The 14,426-nt window shown below is 39.5% G+C and overlaps 2 long non-coding RNA genes across 2 annotated transcripts in view; both read right to left on the minus strand.

The window, feature by feature from the left end:
- LOC116795842 overlaps nt 1–14,426 on the minus strand; it is a 247,218-nt gene that overhangs the window by 60,632 nt on the left and 172,160 nt on the right. The gene's annotated exons all lie outside the window — the stretch shown is intronic.
- The window catches only part of LOC116795843, a 108,052-nt gene continuing 94,359 nt past the window's right edge, over nt 734–14,426 (minus strand). Inside the window, exon 3 of the long non-coding RNA XR_004360175.1 lies at nt 734–966. This is a non-coding gene — a long non-coding RNA (uncharacterized LOC116795843). The remainder of the gene's footprint in view (nt 967–14,426) is intronic.

Raw genomic sequence — 14,426 nt, forward strand, 5'->3', positions numbered from 1 at the left:
TTTAGATAGTATCCTCTACTGCCATTACTTAGTAGATGTCATTTATTAGAGTAGCAACAGAAGGTAATTATGTCTTTTCAGCCTTTATTCCTTATTTAGGACTAATTTTTAGTCCCAGTTATGAGTTTTGTTATTTCTGTGCAGTGCATGATCATGTCTTTAACAAGCCTCTCCTGTAAATGAAATCTGCTGATTCCATAGAAGACATCCAGCCAACCATGATTAATAAAGCAACAGAGAATACAAAGCATTTCAGTTCAGCTATCTTTCACACAAGTTTTCCTATCTATAGGGGAAAACTCTCTTCAAAAAGAGAAAAATTGTTAAAAAAAATACAAATATACGCACATAGGTATGTATTTGAAAATTTCCTTGCACGTCATATAGCTTTGACCAGGATGTGATGGACATTCCAGAGCTGACAGCACCAAAGAAAAGTGGTACTTGTTCCACATTCACACCGGGGCTGGTCTGAACTTTATAAAATATGTGAAATCAGTAAAAGAAGAAGCCCTGAGTAAATGATTTATCTTGGAGTGTCCAATCCAGTGTGGGAATCCCCTGTGAAGGGACAGCAGTACAGACCAAACCCAGCTGCACTCCCCCCAGTGAACCACCCCTTGCTGCTCTAAAGGTAAAACAAACGGGGTCTGTTCCACACACACACAAGTGTCACAACTCACAGTCACACTCTCAGGAACTTTAAAGTGCCTTCTCTCCATCAATTCCTGGGCACATACAGAGTTTTATATCAATTTAAATCTGGCCTCCAATAGGCCAGACCAGTAGTAGATTAGGATCTGATGTGGATCTGGGAAAATCAGGATTCCCTTCTGCCTCTGCAGTGATTTCCAGTGTGACTGTGGCAAAAGTCATTCTGTCTCCTTCTGCCTCAGTTTCCTTTTCTATAAGAACAGGACAATGATATCCACCTCCCAGAAGTGTTTTAAAGTCTTCTGATGGAAACTGCAAAATGAGAGTGGCAAATATATTTATCAGTGGAGAGAAAAATAATCCTGCCACTCTCTGTACATATATTGAAGAACGGGGCAATAGATTTTCTTCATCTGATTTGTTCCCTCCCCAGCAGATTTAATTCTTATCTAAAACTTACTCTTGAAAATCCCATTTAGTTTTATAACATGCTTGGGAATCCTTTGGAACAGTATCTACTTTATAAATGCAAGATAATACCCAGTGTTTCCAGGCTTCTGCCTCTAACTAACATTCATCCAAAAAACGTAAACAGGCTGAAAATTTTGTCATAAATGCTCCATTTCTTTCCCCAGTGTTCCATAACATTTGAGTGGGGGAGCAAAAAGAACTGCTCTAACCACATTTGCTTTTTTGGTAGGTTACACAGAGCTCATTAAATCATGTACATGAGCTGGATGCCAAACAATCTATTGTAAAATTAACTCAGAAACGAGGGCACATCCTTATGCGTTCAGGGCTTTGGGCACCAGGGCTGGGATACATGAACACTGCCCAGCCTAGAAGAGTCAATAATGGAAAACCAATATTCTCAAGTAATATTTGGAATCTCAGGAGAGCCAGAACGTCTTCTAGTGCTTTCTTGGTTTAAGTCACTTGATGACAGCTTCATTTCTAGCTCATCAGATGTCATACTAAATGTGATTTACCTTCCTGTAATGATTTTTCAAGGATAGGGTCAATTTTTCTCATTTCTTTAGTGTATTAACATTTAGAGAATGAATTTGACTCCTTTCCTCCATGGATGCACACTACATAAGGTTACTAGATGAAAAAAGACTGCTTTAAAATGAACCCAATGACACTTTCAAAGACCCCTGAGTCATTCCAATCCTTGCAAATAGAATTCCTCCTGCCTTTAGAGAGAAATTCTGGTTTCTTATGAAGGCTCTGATGTACATACGGGCCTGGAAGGTGCCTGACAAACCTACAGCTGCAAAAATGGAAGAGCCATTTCAAATTTCAGCTGTGGGAATGGAAACTCCCCCTAAACACACTTTTACTAAGCTGGCATTCCCAGACTTTTGGGAAGGGACCGTTCTGACACACCCATTGAACCAAAACTGGGATCCAACCCTGCCCAATGTTATTTTGGGGGAAGGTATATCTTCCTGTCCCAGGGCAGTTGGAGAAACTGAAGTAAAAATCACTCTTTTAACAATACCTCTGTGGCATATCTTTCAGCATTATACCTTTTAAGGATCCTTATTAAAACCAGAGGCCTCAGATTTCTCTTGCTGGACTGCCTGCCTGCTTTTTACTGACCATGACTGTTAAAGGCAATTTTTATTGGAATAGTTTGAATAGTTTAGCAGCCATTTCTGTAGCTCACTCACCTGTTTTCTGGATACTGGTACATATTTAAAACTACTTTTTTCATTGATTGGCTTTTCCATCATCCAGTCTTCCCAGGGCTGGAATACCAGCAGTTCCTAGCCCTACTTTTAGGTGTACAATGCTGAGATATCAGTGTCTTAGGGAGTAACCTAAATCTTTTGTAATATTTTAGCTACTACCATCCACTGCACCCTTCAAGCTGCTATACAAGCTGCTTCTTGTGTCACGTTATATTTTTAAAACCACAGGCAGTCTGGACTTTCATTTCAGTCCAGGGCTGGTGTTCATCCCCAAACAAGACAGGTAATTAAACGTGCTAATTGTGTTCACGTGCTTCTGTTACATGACCGACACCATCACATCTGAACCATAAATGGCAAAAACAAAGCCAGAGAATGGAATGCATTGAATAATTGAAAGGGATTTCCCTGCATGGAAACCCCCCCAAAACCAGAGAGCACCACTGCTGAGGGTCTCACAGGCTCTGTGAGTCACTCCACATTAAACTGGGATTACTTTCCCTGATTCCAGGGAACACGAGGCCATTTGCAAATATATTCAAATTATGAATCTTACCAGCAGACCTGCATTCCCAGAAGTAGCTCATCATGGAAATAAACAGTCTGAAATCAGCTACCAGAACTTCCCAGTTCAATTATTTCAATTTGTTACAAAGAATGAGAAAAAACATGTAGAGCTGTTCTTTGTCTATCGTGCTTCTTCCCTCTGTGCAGACAATGTCTCAGTAAAGCAGCAGTGGTAGGAAGCAATGTTTGCTGCTGCTTCAGAAGGGGCTTTTGAACAAAAAGATAGTTCTCTGCAACCCTCTAAAATCCTCCTGCAGAAAAGGAACTTGGCACTTTAGGTAATACTTCAGGAAGATTAAGATATTATAGCTCTGATAGAAAAATAAGAATTACACATAACTATTAAAAAACCCAATCAAACAAACAAATAGCCAAGATGGTAATGAAACAGCCTAAGAGATTCAACATTTAAGCAAGTAACTTTGCTTGAAAGATGAAGACAACTTCAAGCCCATCTTTATAACTAGTATCAAAAATCCAGATTTATCTTGCTAAGAATAGAAAACCTGACAGAACATAAAGCAGGAGATCAGTGAATAGATCTCTGTTCATAAATTGTTCAGTAAGTTTGGAGACCTTCTTCCTGTTTCTGATTAAAAAAACCTAAACCAGCACCAAATAATCAAAGCCCAAACATATTATCCAAAGGCCTAAATTTCTGAACTAGCTGTGGAATTCAGGGGTTAGTTTGAGCAGCCTGGAAGGGATTACACCTTTTCTTTATGGAGCCTGGCAGACATGCTTAAAATAGCCCAGCCTGAGATTTTTGTCTGTGCCAAGTTTCCCAGCACTGCAGTAAATTGAGGGCTGTCAGCTGCAAGTTTCTGCAAGGGGAAGGTTAGAAGTGTGTGCACTTGTAGATAAAATGAAAAAGTCCTGATCCCTGAAACCTCTTGAAGGTCATTGGGAACTCCATCCTGAGAAGTTCCAAGAGCAGAGAGGAGCCATCTCCTCCTGAGAGCTGGCCTGGCTTGGAAGACCTAACAAAACTTTGGCCGTGCTGCTTGTGTCAGATACACACCAAAAAATTAAAATATTTGAATCACAGACTTATATGCAGAGATGCACTAATGATTCTTTTCCAGTTAAACATGAAGAGGTTGGAATATTCCATATTCCTTATGCAATAATTTTGAGGGGGGTGACACAGGTGAGGGTGTGGTGCTGATACCAATAAGAGAAGTAGATGAACACATTTGACAGCTGCTACAGGATATGAAGGGTTCACAATCCATAAAAATAAAAGCTGTGCTCTAATGGGTATCTATGCCATGGTTTTTTTTTAACCTAGATATTATTAGATGGTGAAGCTTTCTATAAGTGAAAGCAGTTGTGTTTATTCCCTTGACACACACCTAGTTGAGATCCTTAGTCAAACCGGAGGAGATTTTTTTAACCATTTTTTTTCAAGTCATGCTCTTCAGGTACAAAATGGCACAGAAATGTTTGGAACAAGAAGCCCTTCTGGATTCACTCTACTGAGCACTGGTTTTGCAAAGCACTTCTAGGCCACATTACTTGAAATTTTGCTATTTTAAAGGTATTAAGTCTTTGGCAACATCTGACATCCTGACTTTTGCACACAATCTCTGGAAGAGCTTCTTGTTAGAACACATCATCAAATTGTCCTAACACACAAAGATGTTATTACAGGCTTCAATGGAATCAGTCCTGCTTTGTTATAAGGAAAAAAATTGTTTCTTCAAATCATACCACAGAGCCAGGACTCAGTTTAAATTCTCCAGCTTATTTTTCTTACTTTAAATGTTTGATCTCAGTGTTTTATCATTTTCAGGATTGCTTTCCTTTCCTAGTGACATTCCCTAGATGAAAATCAGGGAGAAGAACCACTCCTCAGAATTTTTATTAGTTTTTCTGATTCGGGACATTTACTTGCAAGAAAGGTTGCAGGTTTATCAACAGTGACCAAGGAAATGATCTCAGGAAATGTGCAGAAGGTCAGAAGTCAGCCCCTCCACGTCTTCATATCTCATTGGAATTTTATTCCTGTGCTGCTTTTGAATTCTCTGGCAAAGAATTTCACATCCCTAGAAATGGTTCAGCCACATTGAGAGAACATTTTTCAATCTGTCTCTTCCTCATAGTTTTATCTATAAGCTGACTTTGGCCATTACCATTTTCTTTCAAGCTGTCCTTTCATCACTGTCTGCACTGCAGTCTGACAGCTATTTTGCTTCAGTGCCCTGAAGAATCTTACCCTGTACTGACCCTGGACTTAAATTCAGTTCCTGCTTTTACTTTCACTCATGAATATTTAACTGCTGTAGTTTACACCTGCTGGATCTCATTTTCTGTCATTAAGAGCATTCAAGTTTACTGTGGGGGAAAGAAAATAAAGTGCTTTGTGATGTCAAATAATTCTCTGAAATGATTCTCCTCTCAGATCTGGTCCCATCATACCCCTTTTAACCTCTGTTTGCACCATCAGGTCTCACTCTGATGATCCCTTTACCCAGCTGCCACCTTTCCCCACAGCACAGGGCCTTGGACAAACCTTTTCTGAGTGTTCCTATCCAAATTAAAATGAAGAGAAAACTCCCCTAGAGGGTCACCTTTACCGTCTGAATGGGGGTTAAATTCAAATCCCATGAACTTGGTTCCAAATTTACGATCATTTCGTTCCTTGCACCAGCATGAAAACGAGATGGGTGGGACCAGCAGCTCTTTCCAGTATCCACATGTGACATTAACTTCAGAGGCTGAACACCAATTTCTTCACTTTGAAAGCTTTTCCAGCCTGCAGCCCACTTAGTTATTTTACACACTGACAGGCTTCAAAAGGAAAACCCGATGCATTTATATATATATTTTTATATATACATATATATATTTATATATATGTAGTGTATATATACATACTTTTCAAGTTTGAATCAGAACAAGCACTTTATTCTTAAGTAGGGATGATAGGCTGGTGTCCCAAGTCCTGCTCCCCCTTGCACAGCTTCCTTACCCACACGATCTCAGTGTAATTTGGGATGGGAGGAATCCAAGGAAGTTACCTGCTCCAACCCTGCTCAAAGTATGGATATGACACTAAAACAGGAACAGGGATCAAAAAGAACCTTTTGTTTCCTATTTCTTAAAGCAGTTAGTCCACAGAAAGTGCCTTCCCCTTAGCCCATGACAGCTCAGCTACTTTCAAAAGTTTTGATGATGAATCTCACTCGGAAGTTTTTTGCAAATCCATCTAACGCAGCACAAACCAGATCACCCTTCACATATTTATTGATTCCATCAAAAAACTCTAATGGATTTGTGAAATATGACTCTCCTCTACAAAAACAATGTTGTCTTTTCTCCAGCATATTTATCTAGGTGTCTATCAACTCTGTTTACTACACTTTTCTACCATTTTGTCCAGGAGAAAAGTCACACTTGCTGGTCTGTAGTTTCTCTAGTTTCTCCCACACTTTTTAAAAGAAAAAACATCCTTGTTTTGTTTTTATATGCCCTATCTTCCATTCCTTACAACCACTGCAGAGTTCATTTCAGTTCTCTGGAAGCCCTTAGTGCAGAATTTTGGTTGCTTTTGTAGGGTAATGCTTCAGTTCCTTGACACAGGAGAAGAAATAATACAGCATTTCATGCATTGTCACCACTGTTTATGACAAGTCTGGCACAAACAGAACTGGTTTTTTAATGTTGCTAATATGACAACTGGATTTTTGGCTAAAAACTCACTTTTTTTAAAAAACTGCAGAGGAGGTTATGCTCCTGCTGGTTTCTGCAAGCCAATGCCAGAAAAAGAAATGGAAGATGGCATTGCTTTTTCACTTACAGAGGAAATCAAAAGAAAGGGCAAGTTTGATCCTTTACTACTGATTGAACAGAATATCTTGTGGTTGAACTCCAGCCATGATAAGAGTGATTCATTTACATAGCAAAATTGTATCAATTTTGCACTGAAAGTGATGAGAAAATAGGAATTGGAAAGTTTTTAAACTATTATAATTGTAAAACACATCACCCATTCTGACTACACGTAAATCCTTTGTGTCAGGAAGTTTTTCCTTCAGCCTGCAACAAGTGGAGACTTGTTCTGTTATTTGCTGATATTTAGACACAGGAATAAAGCAAATGAGCTGTAAAGCAGAATCTTCCATGTTATTGCTCTGCAGATTAGGAACGTTGTTTGTTCCCAAGTTGAATTACAGTCTATTAATAAAGCAATAAACAGTTTGAAACTACTTAAATTTTTAAATGGTATAAAATGTTTAAAATTAGCACTTTCTTTCCATAAAATAAATCTGGTTATGTGCTCTATAGTTAGATTCAGAGAGATAAAAACAGATTATGCAGGTTCTAAATAATCTACTTGGCTGTTGAAACCCGATTCTTATTTTCTTGTTCACGACTGAACCAGCAGAATCCTAATACATTCCTGTTTGCAGCATGTCTCTCACTAAACCAAACCATAAACTACAAATGCAGTGTCCATTTTAGTCAGGGATCAAACCTGCTGGTATTTTCACTGTCCTTGTCTGGAAAAGGGACACTGTTCATTTACAGGAGGCAGGAAACCTGGATGGTAGAGCTGAGTACTCAAACACTTGCAGAGTTAAGTATGCAGTGTTTTAATGGAAGCATCAGTTGCCAAGCATATTATACAGGCTGTAGTAATAAACATCAGTATAGAGAGAGAGGTCTTGGGGAAACAGGGACATATTTCCAGATTAAATTCACTGGGTGCAGCATGATTCCACAACAGAAGCATTAGACAGAAGCAGTGGGGTTACCTTAATAGACCATATGGTCACCACTGAATGTCCCCATAAACCTTGGAACACAACACTGACCTAGAGAGCACAAAGGCATGAAATAATGGCCACTGCTTTCCTCTTCTTATAAGGATTTAATCTAAATCACTTCTTCTTGCTTCTATGACTGTACTATTGACTTCAGGGAAATTACTTGCATCAATAACCAGAAAGACATTGGAAACCCCAGGAACTCTTGTTCTTTGCTCTCTCTGCCTCCTACAGACACATACATTGTCTTGCCCAACCAAACCACTCAGAACTACACAATAATTTTAAATATATGCCAAGGTCAATCTGAACATATAGAGAAGAGATGGCATTTTAGCCTCAGTCTTCACATCACAGCACATAAAAGGACAGGTGCCAGTGGAATTATCTCCAATCACCAAATGCTGATTAGGAGTAAAATAACTGCTAGGAAATGTGTTGGGGCAAAATGGAAGCAGTTCTCCTAATCCTAGTTCTACCTTCAACTTTTCCATTACTGCAAAGTAAGAATTCCTGGGTTCCAGAACTCTTTTGAGACCTGTTCACTAATACCTTCTTATAAAGTAAGGATTGACATCATTTTTACAGCACTTGCACAGCAGAGTCATTTCCAAAACCAGAGTCCTTAAAACATTAAAACAAAAATTAGAAGTTATTATCTGAGCCCTTTGATGGTACCCAAACCCACAGCCCCAGTCCACTGTCACCAGCAGAGACAATCCTGCTCACAAACTTCTTTCTTTCTTTCTTTGTCTAAGTGAGATGCTCAAATCATCTCCTGAAGGTCACACAGAAAGTCACCAGCAAGGAATGGAGCTGGATCAAATGCTTTACATTAAAAAAAAAAAAAAAAAAAATTAAAAAAAAAGAACAAAGTCACAACTTCTTGCCTGTTTGAGAGATCGAGGACCAGTGAATACTGATATATTTTAGGACGTAATGACAGAGTGCAAGCCAAGGCACATGAGCTGTGCTATGCTGCAAAGTGTTTGAGTGCTCTAAAATATTTTCATACTCCAGAGGTTGGAATAGGCTGTGAATTTATGCTTTTTGTTGCTATGGTAATTTGTATTGTCAAAGTTTTAATAACCTCATCAAAAACTCGCATTCAGGAGCAATGTGGCACCTCTACGTAATTTAACACCAATCCACTCATAGCTTGTGGTACCATTTGAAACACTGCACAAGGAAATTAAAAACAAATAGAAATAAATCAGCACAATAGGGAAACCAATAAATATTTAGGCTGAAAAGGTGAGCAGTCAGTGGAAAGAAAAAGACATTTTCAGAGAAATGATGGAAGCCTCCAAGACAATTATTCTCCTACCAACAGCAGCAGCAAGGTTAGCCAACATCAGTGGTAATTAGCCAAGAACTATGGGCTTGTTTGCTTGTGTGTGTGTATGAAAAGCCATTTTAAGCAAAAGCTTTTCAAAATTCAGATTTGTTAGGTTCGAAGTACAAAGTCCACACGCTGCTAATATTTAATTAAGGCAGGTTAAAAATCACAGGCTAAAATCCACAGAACGTTAGGACTATACACATGACAAACTCTTTTTGAGTTCAATAATGTCGGTGGGATTTCATCCGGGTGTAATTTGGTCCTGTATCTAAATTTCCTCAGTGTCCTAATACACCATCAAATTACTCGTATCATTTGTTTGGTAGCTTTACATGCTGCTCGTGCACCATTTGCAGGAAGAGATAATTATGTTTCAGCTCTTTAGTTTATTTTTCTGCTCGAACTTTATTGCGTTTTAATAGTTTTTCTTGCTCTCTCCAGCGCCTAAATAAGGGAAGGAAAAGGGGCTTTAATAAATAATTATCTTTTCATCACTGTTACGGCTCAACATGTGAAAATGGCAACAATTTTGACTTCCTTGAGTTTTTAAGTTGTACTGAGAGAGCTCAAGTTACATGGGGCCAAATTCTAAACACTGTGTATTAACTACTGAAGCCAAAAAAACTTCTGCCAAACAAGACTCCAGTATAGTGAGAACTTGAATTAACTTCAATGTCTGGCAGATGCACAAAGTGTACAACCCACAGTTCCCCTCTGAATGCCTGGTTTTCCTCTGGACCAATTCTCTGCACCTCCTCTCAACATGTATTCTTGCCTTTTTGCAGCCACAGTTACATTAGAGCAGCTATTTCAGTATATCAACTTGGTTTAGTCTTACTGAAAACAAGACAACAAATATTTATTTATTGCCCCTACCTCCCACTTGCAGCAAGTGTATATAAAAAGTGGTGCTGATCCTCCTGGCTTCATATTGCTACTGGATCAGAGAGAAGGACAACTGAAAAGCCAAGTGCTTCAAGGCACAAATAGAAATTGGTATTTTCATGGAATGGACAACACTTTCAGTGGATTTGCAGCAATCCTTCCAAACTGAGAGCTCAGAAGAGACTGGCAAAAAAATCCTGTGGGAAATCAAATTTCCTTTAAGGCTGTGATGATGGGGTTCATAGTGAACCCAAACCCACAAATTACAGCACAGGTAGAAGCTCCTGCATTACCAAAAGCATCTTAACAAAACCAGCCCCTGCCCTGCTTGCTAAAGCTGCTCTGAGGGCCAAATAGTTTCTTTCACGTGGGAAGGAAGAGTTCACAACCTGAAATGCCTCATGAAGGAACTTCTTGATTTTGGATCTGTCTCCCTGCCCTCCCAAGTAAGCCAGGTCTGTGCCATGGCAGCAGTGAACATTCTTACTGCTCTCCAGTCCTAGAGGAGCTGAAGTTCTCCCTCGGTGCAAGAGGCACATTCACCATGAATATTTTAATAGCCTTGAATACCTCAGGCAGTAATCAGAGGTTCCCCAGGTGCACAATTCTAAATGAATCTCATATTGAGCTTTTATTTTTAGAGAAATATAATGATCAGAATTCAGAATAGCGCAGTTACGGTTGTCACTTCATTTCGAGGGACTTCAAAAATAATCAGACTTAAAACGTTTAAGGTTAATTAAGGAAAACAAAAAGATTTATACTGTATAGAGAAGCCCTGTGTAAAAAGGTGTGAATAATGAGTGATCTAATTTCTTTGATGGTCTGGTGATGTGAGTGGGGGTGGGAAGGCAGAAATACACAGAATAGATAAGACAAGAAAAGGTTTACTGTAGGTGGAATTTGGCAAGAAAGTCCCATTTATGTCAACAGTGTCATCACCTACGGAAGAATAAGAAGGATTTGAACACCATGGGAGGATGCAAAAAGAATTAAAGGTCATTCCATCAGCTCTTCTGTACTGTCATAGCAGGATCTTCTGAACGTTTCTCCGCTGGTTCTTGAACACCATGAACTATTGAGATATCCTTGATGTTGCAAGTCATAAACTATTCTTTCCCAGCTGTATGGTCAAGCCTACCAATGTTAAAATAACACTTTTGTTGTAGCCACAAAATTACTTTCTTTTTCCGTGTTTTCAATTTTCAGGCATTTCCCATCACTAGATTCTCTATATTGAATAATATTAACAATATATACTAATTTTCTTTGCTCTCTTTTCAGCTACTGTAGCCTCCAGCAGAGACAAAGGCTCTTTCTGCACCTCTCCAGAGGAGATAATCTCTTCCTGATGGCAGAGAGTGCAGTTGCTTAGGAGACTGTAAGGCCCTGTAAGAATTTTAGTAGCTGTAATGAGGGGTGCTATTGTATCAAAGCAAGTCTTAATATCAATAGAATAATCACAACTCAATTTCTCTTTAAAACACTGGGTTGTTTCTTTGCTCCACCTCATAATTAGAGCTTGTGTCAGAGCCTAAGCAAGAAGGCTTTTCAGGTACCTGTCTAGAAATAATGAGAACTTGACTCTGTGCAAGCTGTTTGAGAGGCAGGCAGCTGTCTACTCAAGTCCCCAACCTGAGACCAGGCTGCACTTCTCTGATAAAATCAGCTACGAAAGCACTTGAAAGTAGAAGTTGGTCAAACAACGCATTTCTTTCTCTACTTTAAATGTTTCCCACCCAAACAGAAAAGCTCTGCAGTGTTGTAAACTGCATCCCAGATACCAGTGACTAGACCAGTCAATACAACATTTAGACAAATTACAGTGTTGGTGATATTGCAGTAAAGTGTGTTCCTGTCACCTGTGCACTTCTGGCTCCTTTCACAGAGGTTCTGGGCAGAAGACACTAATCAAGCAAAGCACTGACTTAGGAAAGATTTAATCAAATTATTTCCATAGATGTCTTATTTTCACAGTCTCCCCTGAGCAGTTCAGGATTCAGATAAGAGACTTCATGTCCATCTCTGCTTGCTCTTCATTAAAATCCAGCATCATTTCTACAAATACTAGAGATCCAGACACTTTGGATCACTTTGTTGTCACTCTCTGTTTCGCAAATACTTTAAGACCAGGCTGTGTGGTAAATACTCCCTAATCCAAGCTGGAAAAGCACCACCTGGTGTGCAGAAGCACAGCTGTCAGTCTCAGATGGCATTTGCACAATTGACTTTTTGCCTTTGAAAGGCAAGAATCCTCATGTTTCAGTCTGGAAGAGGAACACAGCCCTGTATTTATACAGTATTTTACAGTCCTTCCCCCACATTTATCAGATATGTCCCCATTCTTCTGCCATTTTTTCCTATACTGGGGCCAGGTTTCGGATCACTGGTCTCCTTGTGTTGGAAAGCTGGGAAGTGAGGGAGTAATGATCACTGGTGTCCCATTGCCACCCCTTTGTCATGGTGATGACCTGCCTTGTTCAGGAGGCACAGAAGGAGGGATGGGCTGTGTCAGATCCCTGCAGGGAGGGGAGGCAGCCCTGGCAGAGGCAAAGGTGGGACCACTTGACTCTGGTTCATGATTCTGTCCCGGGCACAGTCCCTGTGTGGTTTGAGGGATCTGCTGTCCTTCACCACAGGGAACTGCAACTACTCAAACCCACCCTTCAGTGTTCTCACAGTGAGGGAGGCAGGACGTGTCTGCAACCCAGAGGCTCCGTTGTTCATCTTTCCAAGCCACATTCCAGCCAGGAACAAAGCCAGAGTTCTCTGAAAAGAATTAAGTCCTGTGAACAGCTCTGTCCAATTATTAAAAAAAATTCTTTGAAAATTTTGCTTACGGACATGAAAGGGAAATCTGACTTTGTGAACACCACGTTTGGGGGGAACAATGAATTCCATTTTCAAAGTGAAATGTCACCAAGGTTTTCAACAGAGGCTATCACAGCAAGTACAGCAATTTATTCAGTATTCTAGAAACTGCCAAGGCAGAATTGGTGATAACATGACCAAGTTTGCAGTTCAATTTGGTTCCGTTCTTTTCATTTTTTAATTAAATCTTGATAGTTGTAGGATAGGACCACTTTTCTGTAATGCAAGTGAACAAACTAAATTCAGATGCTCCTTTACCCTTCTTCTTCTCCTGGTTGCTCTGATGACTTATTACAGAAGAACCACATATGCTGCATTTGATGAGAAAAGGAAATATCCAGTACAAAGTGTCTCCTGTGAAATGATGGGAACTGATAACATTCCCTTTATCATTAGCATTTAGCCAATTAGCAGCAAGAGATTGCAGGAGCTGATCAATTAGGTCCCATAACCTGCTTAAAGTTGAATGCAATTTTAAAAAAGAAGGTGAAGAAGAGTGCTGATTTTCTGTACAGCAATGAAGTGATCATGCCATTAGCTATGGTAACTGAAGAACAGTTTCTCTACAGTTGGTCAAAAATAAGTTGAAGCAGTTTTGACAGAAAAAAACTCCTATCTTTCAGCAAAAGCTCATACTTGAAAAACTTTAATTTGAAATCTTCAACTTTCTCTAAGTTAATTTGGAAACAAAATATCTCAACAAGCAACAGAAGCTTTGTTGCTTGTCGAAATACTACGTTGTGTTCTAGAAGCATCTTTCCAACAGCTCGATATTTTAAGTCTGTGAAAATCTTCAAAATTGCCTGCCACAAATTTATCACTTTGTCCATTGGAATACTCACCAAAAAAAACCCCTCAAGAAGGCTGTTGAAAGGTGTCATAGGCTCATTAAATCGCTTTTTTGCAAAAGTGAAGTGTGTAAGTATAACAATTAAATCACTGCAGACTTTTAATGCACAGACTACGACGTGTTGCATTCAAGTTAATCTTTGCACTGACACCTGACTTGCTGCAATGTCTGTAGAACTAAAATTATAAAAGAATGAAGACCATAATGTGCTCCTAATTGCTGTGCTAAGCCTTAATATAAGATGGGGTCAGAGAGACAAGGAGCTTAATTGATTTTATTGCAGGAAACAAAGACAGCATGCAAACAAATCAGCTGCTCTGATATCAGTGGGAACAGTCATTAAAAGCTTATTAGTGGGAGAGGTCCAGGCAATAAGACACAAACACAGAATATTAAAGGAAATAAAGTTTGCCCAACAAGAGCAGTATGGTTTTATTTTCCTCACTGAAGTTTCTTCTATACTATAATATGATTAAAATAATTAACACACTGTAAATGTGAAACTTTAGAGCCTATTCAGCTTGCAGAGAGGAAGGAGTTCAGTGACTGCAATGAAGCAGCAACATCTAAGGCTGAAGATAGACCTGAGACAAAACTGAGCTCTTGGAAAGTTTGGTTCCACAGTCTGCACAGCTCTTCCTCAATCCTGCCTGCACAGCCATTCCCATCCTTATGGGAACTGCAGCATAAACGCACCAAGAGCTCAGACTGTGCCTGCTGCCCAGGAACACGGGGGAGTGGTGACATTCCTCTTGTCACAGGGGGAGAAACTGCAATTCCAGGCTGCA

This window comes from Chiroxiphia lanceolata, chromosome 18 (assembly GCF_009829145.1).
Source record: "Chiroxiphia lanceolata isolate bChiLan1 chromosome 18, bChiLan1.pri, whole genome shotgun sequence".
Taxonomy (NCBI): domain Eukaryota; kingdom Metazoa; phylum Chordata; class Aves; order Passeriformes; family Pipridae; genus Chiroxiphia; species Chiroxiphia lanceolata.